Source organism: Leptonychotes weddellii, unplaced genomic scaffold, assembly GCF_054177405.1.
Source record: "Leptonychotes weddellii isolate Sample4059 unplaced genomic scaffold, ASM5417740v2 HiC_scaffold_4014, whole genome shotgun sequence".
NCBI lineage: Eukaryota > Metazoa > Chordata > Mammalia > Carnivora > Phocidae > Leptonychotes > Leptonychotes weddellii.
Genome location: NW_028006527.1, coordinates 3,070 through 12,072, shown reverse-complemented (window position 1 = coordinate 12,072; position 9,003 = coordinate 3,070). Strand labels below are relative to the sequence as shown.

The 9,003-nt window shown below is 40.3% G+C and overlaps 1 long non-coding RNA gene across 2 annotated transcripts; it reads right to left on the bottom strand.

Moving 5' to 3' along the window:
- Positions 1-206: 206 nt before the first annotated feature.
- On the bottom strand, positions 207-7,734 carry LOC145715880 (uncharacterized). 2 transcript variants are annotated; one of them, XR_014142329.1, is made up of 4 exons: positions 5,580-7,734; positions 3,476-3,617; positions 2,608-2,763; positions 207-317 (listed from the first exon to the last, which is right to left on the bottom strand). It is a non-coding gene; the product is annotated as an uncharacterized LOC145715880 (long non-coding RNA). The 2 variants fall into 2 exon arrangements; XR_014142328.1 differs by having other exon boundaries at positions 2,608-2,747; positions 5,580-7,714.
- Positions 7,735-9,003: the final 1,269 nt, after the last annotated feature.

The window sequence follows — 9,003 nt, the reverse complement described above, 5'->3', positions numbered from 1 at the left end:
GATGAAGGGCAGTGGGAGTACGGGCTTACAGTTATGGAATGAGTAAGTCATGCGGTGAGAGGTACAGCACAGGGAATATAGAGTCAAAGGCACTGTAACAGCACCGCACGGTGACGGACGGTAGCTGTACTTGTGGGCAGCACAGTGCGCAGACTTACGGAATCACTACGTCGTACACCTGACACTAACGTAACACTACGTCAGTTAGAAAAACTGTGAACTCACCAACGTCTTCACAACAATTATCACACATTCTGTTGCATGCTTCTGAACTCCACACTTCATCAAAATGTTGAGCTATCAATACACGGCGACACCTGCAAACACATTTAGAGATACAAATTATTAAATGACCTAAGAAGTTTTAAGAATGCCTATTTCAAAACACAGAGTTATAGACTATATTAGTTTCCTAATGCTGTCATAACATTACCGCAAGCTTAGTGGCTTAAAACAACACAGATTTATTATCTTACATTTTTACAGGTTAGAAGTCTGACATGGGTCTCCTTGGCTTAAAATTAAGGTGTCAGCAGGGATGGATTTCTTCTGGAGGCTTTAGGGTGGAATCTTTTCCTTGTCCTTTCCAGTTTCTAGAGACTTCGTGTATTCCTTGGCTCATGTCCACCTTTCCTCCATCTTTAAAGCCAACAAGTATCATTCTGACCTTTCCTGCTTCCTTCCACATTTAAGGACCCTTATGATTATACTGGACCCATCCAAACAACCCAGGGTTATATCCCAATTTTAAGCTCAGCTGATTAGCAACCTTAATTCACATTTGCAATCTTAATTCTCTTTTGCCATGGAAGGTAAATTACAGTTTCCAGGAATTTGGATGTAGACAGCTTTGGGGAACTATTCTGCTGCCTACTACATACAATTTTTTCCATATGTACCTGATAAACATTGCTTTTAGAAGTTGTCTGGGATTCACTTTGAGATTCAGTATTTTGCAGCTTTAATTAAGAGAATCTTCCAGATATTAAAGCATTTTCTTGTATTTTACAGTATCAGTTTGACTCTAAATCCCAAAATACGCTTCTTGAGAGTTTATTGGATATCTAAGGAAATTTTCATTTTCTTATTATCTAGATTGTTGCACCACCTATAGAAAATAAATGACATTTTCTGTCACTGTCCAGTACCTGCTTATCAGTTCAAAATTTTTGAATCCTTTTTAGGATGGCAATAAGAGTATAAAGATGACTACTACTGAAAAGGGACCTAAAGGTCTAAAACCACCCTAAATAGATTTAAATCTCTTTCTCTTTTTTTTTTTTTTTGAAGATTTTATTTGAGAGCCAGAGAGCATAAGCGGGCATAGGTGGGGTGGGGGGAGGGGCAGAGGGAAAGGGAGATGCAGACTCCCTGCTGAGCAGGGAGCCTGAGGCACTGACCTGAGCCAAAGGCAAATGCTTAACCAACTGAGCCACCCAGACACCCCTAAATTTATTTCTTAAGGAAAAACTTAACCCTGCTCTCAACTATTTCATCAACCCATCAGCTGGTGAGATGGTACCTGTTACCGAGCCAAGCTCAGCTCTCAAAATGCCAACCGTATATACCTTTTCAAAATTAGTAACGCATGTAGCTGTATGCCAGAGCCAGAGAGAAAAGGCTTGGACTCACCGTCAATTTAGATCAAAACTTTCAATAAAAGGGGGATGGGTGAAATAGGTGAAGGGGATTAAGAGGTACAATCTTCCAATTATAAAATAATCAGGGGATAAAATATACAGCAGAGTCCATTATATTGTAACAACTCTGTAAGGTGACAGAGGGTCCCTAGACTTACTGTGGTGACCATTTCAAAATGTATATGAAGGGGCACCTGAGTGGCTCAGTCGTTAAGCGCCTGCCTTCGGCTCAGGTCATGATCCCAGGGTCCTGGGATTGAGCCCCGCATCAGGCTCCCTGCTCCGCAGGAAGCCTGCTTCTCCCTCTCCCACCCCCTCTGCTTGTGTTCCCTCTTTCGCTGTGTCTCTGTCAAATAAATAAATAAAATCTTTAAAAAAAAAAAAATGTATATGAATACTGATTCACTATGTTGTATACCTGAAACTAATACAATATTGTATGTCAATTATTCTTCAATTTAAAAAAATCATCCCAATATGCTTGTTTTACTGCGGCGCCTGGGTGGCTCAGTTGGTTAAGCGACTGCCTTCGGCTCAGGTCATGATCCTGGAGTCCCTGGATTGAGTCCCGCATCGGGCTCCCTGCTTGGCAGGGAGTCTGCTTCGCCCTCTGACCCTATCCCCTCTCATGTGTTCTTTCTCTCTCATTCTCTCTCTCAAATAAATAAAATCTTTAAAAAAAAAAAAAATGCTTGTTTTACTTAAATAAAAAAGAAAGAACAATAAAAAATAGTTTTGGAGGATTATCAGGGAGAGAGAGTATCTCTTCTTGAATTAAGGCAGATCTGAGGGTTCATGTACTGGTTCCCACCCTTCAGACATTTGCTTTTACAGGTTTGTACTTGATATTCTACCAGTGTATTTACTACTTACTACTACTTACTGAGCAAGTATTCAAAGTAATTTCATAGACTTTCATATAGTGCTTATGTTTAAATAACAAGTTATAAAAATGTATGTGGCTTACTTGCTTATGTTTTGACAGTATGATACCATCTCATAAAAGCTTCTGTTGTCCCATATTTTCCATCACCACCACTTAACTTATTCTGAATATATCTCCAAAGCCATAATACAAAATACAGTCCGCTTTCATGTCATCTTGACCTATAGTGTGAGAAATCTTGAGATTGCATAATTACTTGAAAATTTCAAAATATGCAAAAATAATATATATAAAATCAGCTGGCAACACTTTATAGTCTAAATATATCATATCTAGAAATTTCAGAGATGTGCAAGGTAATTTGTAGCAACTGCCCTCAAATTATAAAAAGAAAAAAATGACTACAGAGACATCAACAATCAGCTTAAAAAATATGTGCATAAATAATCTAGTTATTGAAGTTATAAATTTGAAACCACTAATTAAAAATTCAGAAGGCAAAGATGAACATCAAATTATCTTAGCAAACACAGGAAACAATTCATAACACTCCCATATAAGTAAGATAAGCATTTAAATACATAAGTACAAATAAGTATAAAACTGCAAAAAAAGACTTCATTGTTCTAAAAATACTAGCTAATAAAAACACAGAATCGTTAAACCTCATCTATAGTGTGTTTTCTAGAAAAGCTTTGTTAAAAGTTACTTCTAGATAGGAGTTATACATACCTGCACATCCACGCTCTTGGTAATAATTTTCAATAGATTTACTCATTGAATGATGAATAACAAACCTCACATCTGCTATATCAATTCCCATACCAAATGCAACCTGTTTAATTACTGTTGCCACTAGTAATTAAAATGTTTAACATTATATGTTAATTAAATCAAGTAAAATATTTTAAAATGTTAATTAGACTTCTATTGAAGATATATACTTAACCTGAATTTCACTGGCTGACCATCTTCGATGAACATTGGTCTTATCTTCTGGTTCCATATTGGCATGGTATGCTCCTGCGTGAATTCCCAGCTTCTGTAAACTAACTGTAACTTGCTTGGAGTCTAAGAAAAGCAATATATTCCTGTAGTAAAATACGTTCAACTGTTAGATATATATAATTTTTTAACATACATTCAAGATACTGATTAATACAATACATGGGGGGAAAAGATTTAGAAAAGATTCCAAGGTCCTGAACATATATGACTTTCTGGTATAATTCAAGATTTGAGCAGCAGCTTGCTCTAAAGCACAAATAAGCCCTGGGCCACCAGTGTTGGTTCCCATTACCTAGTCTTTCTCTCGAGTATGATGTGAAAAGTTTCCTGTGCAAGTGACTGGGGACCTGCACTGAACACAGGTAACAGATTTCTCTATTTGCAGGGCTGGCCTAAACTTCTCATGTGCTGACTGATATACCCTCTGAAGCTCCAGGTGGGATAAAAAGCTGCAGTCTTTCTCAAATTTGACCCTGGAGCTCCTTTCACCCAGTACACCATTAATATCTCCTGAAAATCTGTAGAAGAGCTTTGAAATGCTACTTTTACACAAACTCTGTGCTTCAGTAACACCTGTCTATGCATTAATCCTGGAACACATAGACAAATACTCTCAACTCCATCTACAGTTAATTCATTCAATATGTACTATTTATTCCTTAATGTGTCCTTTGCTATTAAAGGTCTGTTTTTTACATTCCTTCAGAAAATCACCGTTTAACCTTCTATCTTATACACAGTGGATACTTACTAAACATGTACTGTTGATAATTAGCATTATGTCATTAGGTCCACTACTTAAAGCAATTAGGTGTAAATAAACAAAAATAAATCAAACAGTGTGACTCTTATAATCTGTCCCATGAGCAAATGACACACCCAATTTCTAAGATCACCAAGCAAATTCATTTTATCATACAATTTTCAAGTATCTTCTGCCATATACTAATATTTTTGGCTGCTAATCATTCATTGGTAGATTAGTGTAATATTAATTACTTCTCAAAAGTTCTGAGTCTTCAAAGTTGGTTTGTTTTCATATTACCTCACTGCCCTTTGTATCTCCCATTAATGACCCTTACAATACCCTCTATAAAAACTTCAGTGTTGGAGGGCTTCTGCCGAATCTAAGAAAAAGCTAACTTATTACACAGTATATTAATAGGACCATCCATGTAGCCATTTGCTTACAACTTTCAGGGTGCCATGCTTTTATGGGCACAGTGCTTTTTCTCTTACTCTTATATTCACCTCCTCTGACCCTGCCACCTCCCAGGCTCTTCTTGATCCTTGGTTGTGAATTTGCCAGGGATGAGGAGGCACAGAAGCAGTGAACAACTTAAAAAGATGGAGACATTTTTATTTTCTGATGCTATTTTTATAAAAACATAAAACATGGCATTAATAACCAGTGAAAACTCAGAAAAATATTGTCTATTCTTAAAAGGATGAGAAACAATGAAAAAACAACTGTTAAGTTATATAATCTAAATAGAATATTAGCAAATCTTTAATGGCGTATTACTGTTGTATTTTTTAAAAAGATTTTATTTATTTATTTGACAGAGAGATAGAGAACACAAGTAGGCAGAGCGGCAGACAGAGGGAGAGGAAGAAGCAGACTCTCCTCCAAGAAGGGAGCCTGATGTGGGGCTTGATCCCAGCACCCTGGGATCATGACCTGAGCCGAAGGCAGCCGCTTAACCAACTGAGCCACCCACGTGCCCCATGTTGAGTTATTTTTAAATGACTTCAATAGAGATGTCATTAGGGTCCTTGGTATCAATCTTCACCTTCCCTCCATACCTGCACAAGAATGTGCATCAATTTCACAGGGCGATATCTTTTACTTAACCCAGCCAAGGATTATGCAGCAACAGAGATACATGAAGAAAGCATTAATTACTGATCTGCTTATAATCACCACCTGATTTTAAAAACTTTTAAACAGAGTTAACTGTTACTCATGTAAATAAACATAATGAAAAGCCAACCTCAGCTGCAATCCTTCACAAAAGTAACAAACTGACATAGAAGTTACACACCTTATAATAAAGATTCGGCCGATTAAAAGAAGCCGTGAAAGTAAAACACTTGTCCACACACAGTATTTTCTGGGCATCCTTCAGAACATGGCTTGTCTCAGTTGCAGTCAGCCCTATTGGAGTGGTGTTAAGGAACTGCCGCTTCAAGACACCAAGTGCCTTGAAATCTGGAAAAGAAAAAAACAAGTGGCCCACTTTCTACCCTTAAGGAGTAAATGACATCTTACCATTAAGCAGTTAAGCAATGGTTGCTGGATTTTCTTTCCCCAGCTCGAGATATCTAATCTGCAGTTGGCTGCCTGGCCTTTCAGAGTAGGCAGGCTACTTCTAACTGGTTCTTCAGAAACACTGTTCTGGCCCGCAGGAGAATTCGCTGTTGAAGAGAGGGAATACTAACACATTTCCAGTAAGCTGTGCGCTGGTCTGCACCCTCTGACCAGTGGCTCCAAGAGACAGTGGGAATGGCCATAGCGTGTGGAATCTCTTACAACTGACAAGAGGTAAAAGAGGCCATCAGCCAAACCCCTGCTACCACCACTATCCTCCAAGTGTGGCAAAATCACACCAGAGCTTTTGGTGAATGTGCTGGTTTTTATAGAACTTATTTCCAGGAAACCATTCTGGGCTCATATTTGTCATGAACGTTTCCATCACTAGATGAGTTGTCCTTAAGTACTTGAACTACTTGGAGAAAGTGGAAAGGAACTGTGGTCAAAACTGCTAAATGCAAAGCTAGAGGACTACTATGAAAACAGAGAAGGTTGTGGTTGGGGAAGTCGTGAAGGTTTCAAGGAAGTTAACATTTGAGTTGGGTCTTGAAGGACGTGAGAAACTCACTAGGAAGGGCAGAAGAAACCACCAGGCAGAGACAAAGCACATTCACTGCAAAGACGCCGGCATGAAATGACCTGTCATAGTCAGACAACAGCCAGCAGGTCCGTCGGGCTAACTCACAGGGTGTCAAGCTGGGTGCATCTACTGTCAACTCTAGGAAGCTGGGAATCACGTTCCCTGTTATGGCTCCAGGTGAGGGCTGGCCCAAAAGAGGACCTTGTGCAAGGTAGGGCAGGCAGAAGTGAACCAGCTGCCATGACTCTCTGAAGACCTCTCCAGGCAGATGGGATGAGGGACAGATGCAGAGGTGCCCAGCCAGTTCTAGCTTGTCCTGGTTTTTTCCCACTCTTCCTTCAGTTCTTCTTCCCAACTGTAGGCCTTGCCCACCAACGGGCCCCACTAGATGCTTGGCAGCAGACCCACAGTGCTGACAGCTACTCAGAGGACAGCGCTTACCAGAGACATCTCAGGAGGCTCCCTTTGTGGCTCCCTCTGGCACTGGCCATGCCAGTTGGACTCCCCTACAAGCTCCAGTTGATCTCCCACACCAGTGCTTCAGGAAACCAGGGACTTTTCTCTGATCCTCCATCCTTCACATCCCCTGCTCCTCACAGCATTGTACGGGGTCTGCTTCCTAACATAAATCCCTGATCATCTGCCATTCACAGTAGCTCTGCTTCCCTGCCTGCACCTTGACTGATACCGTTACCCTGAAGAGCATTAAAAGGCAGGCTTAAGTAAGACTGGGAACAACATGGTCCATTGACTCTAAGGAGCTAGGACTTTATTCTATAGGAAATGAGTCACCATGTAATTTTTAAAGCGCACAAGGGATATAAAGATTCATCTTTTGGTGGCAGTGCAAAGTATGGGCTGGAAGAGGCAAAGACTAAAGAAAGGAAGATTAGTTCAAAGATGGCAGCAGCAGACCAGAGACCCAGTAAGGATAGGAAACAAGGCATAACAATGAGGATAGAGCAGAAGGAAGAGACTGAATAGAAACCCAAGAACCAGAGCCCAATAAGTCTTGGTGACAATTGGGATATGGGCCTAAAGGAGGCAGAGTGGGGAGCAGGGGGAAGGAAAGAGTCCAAGATTCATCTATTCCTGTCAAGCATGTCTCCAGGCACTAAAGATTTTTTTTTCATTTTTTTAATTTAAATTCAATGAATTAACATGTAATGTATTATTGGTTTCTGAGGTAGAGGTCAGTGATTCATCAGTCTTATATAATACCCAGTGCTCGGGGCGCCTGGGTGGCTCAGTCGTTAAGTGTCTGCCTTCAGCTCAGGTCATGATCCCAGGGTCCTGGGATTGAGCCCCGCATCAGGCTCCCTGCTCCACGGGAGGCCTGCTTCTCCCTCTTCCACTCCCCCTGCTTGTGTTCCCTCTCTCCCTATCTCTCTCTCTGTCAAATAAATAAATAAAATCTTTAAAAAAAAAAAAATACCCAGTGCTCATTACGTCACGTGCCCTCCTTAATGTCTATCACCCAGTTACCCCATCCCCCCACCTCCTTCCCCTCCAGCAACCCTCAGTTTGTTTCCTGTGATTAAGAGTCTCTTATGGTTTGTCTCCCTCTCTGATTTCATCTTTATTTTTTCCCCTCTTCCCCTATGATCCTGTTTTGTTTCTTAAATTCCACATATAAGTGATATCATATGATAGTTGTCTTTCTCTGACTGACTTGTTTCACTTAGCATAATACCCTCTAGTTCCATCCACGTCATTGCAAACGGCAAGATTTCATTTTTTTGACGGCAGAGTAGGATTCCATTGTGTATATATACCACATCTTCTTTATCCATTCATCTGTTGATGGATATCTGGGCTCTTTCCATAGTTTGGCTACCGTGGACACTGCTGTTATAAAAATTGGGGCGCAGGCGCCCCTTTGTTTCACTACTTTTGTATCTTTGGGGTAAATACCCAGTAGTGCAATTGCTGGGCCACAGAGTAGCTTTATTTTCAACTTTTTGAGGAACCTCCATACTGTTGTCCAGAGTGGCTGCACCAGCTTGCATTTCCACTAACAGTGCACAAGGGATCCCCTTTCTCTACATCCTCGCCAACATCTGTCATTTCCCTGACTTGCTAATTTTAGCCATTCTGACTGGTGTGAGGTGGTATCTTGTTGTGGTTTTGATATGTATTTCCCTGATGCTGAGTAATGTGGAGCATTTTTTCATGTGTCTTTTGGCCATTTGGATGTCTTCTCTGGAGAAATGTTCAGGTCTTCTGTCCATTTCTTGACTGGATTATCTGTTCTTTGGGTGTTGAGTTTGAGAAGTTCTTTATACATCTTGGATACTAGCCCTTTATCTGATAAGACATTTGGAAATATCTTCTCCCATTCTGCCAGTTGTCTTTTGGTTTTGTCGACTTTACTGTCCAGGCACTGAAGATTAAGTGGTGAACAAGACAAAGATGCTATGCAAATGGAAGTACAATTCAAGCAAAGAAACCAGACAAAACAAAGAGTAAACTAATAAGTACGTTATTATCCAAGAGTGAGAAGGGCTCATAGTGGTAAGCCCAGTGTAGTGGGAGTATGACCAGAGAGGAAGGAAGAATAGGAAATTGGGTAGAG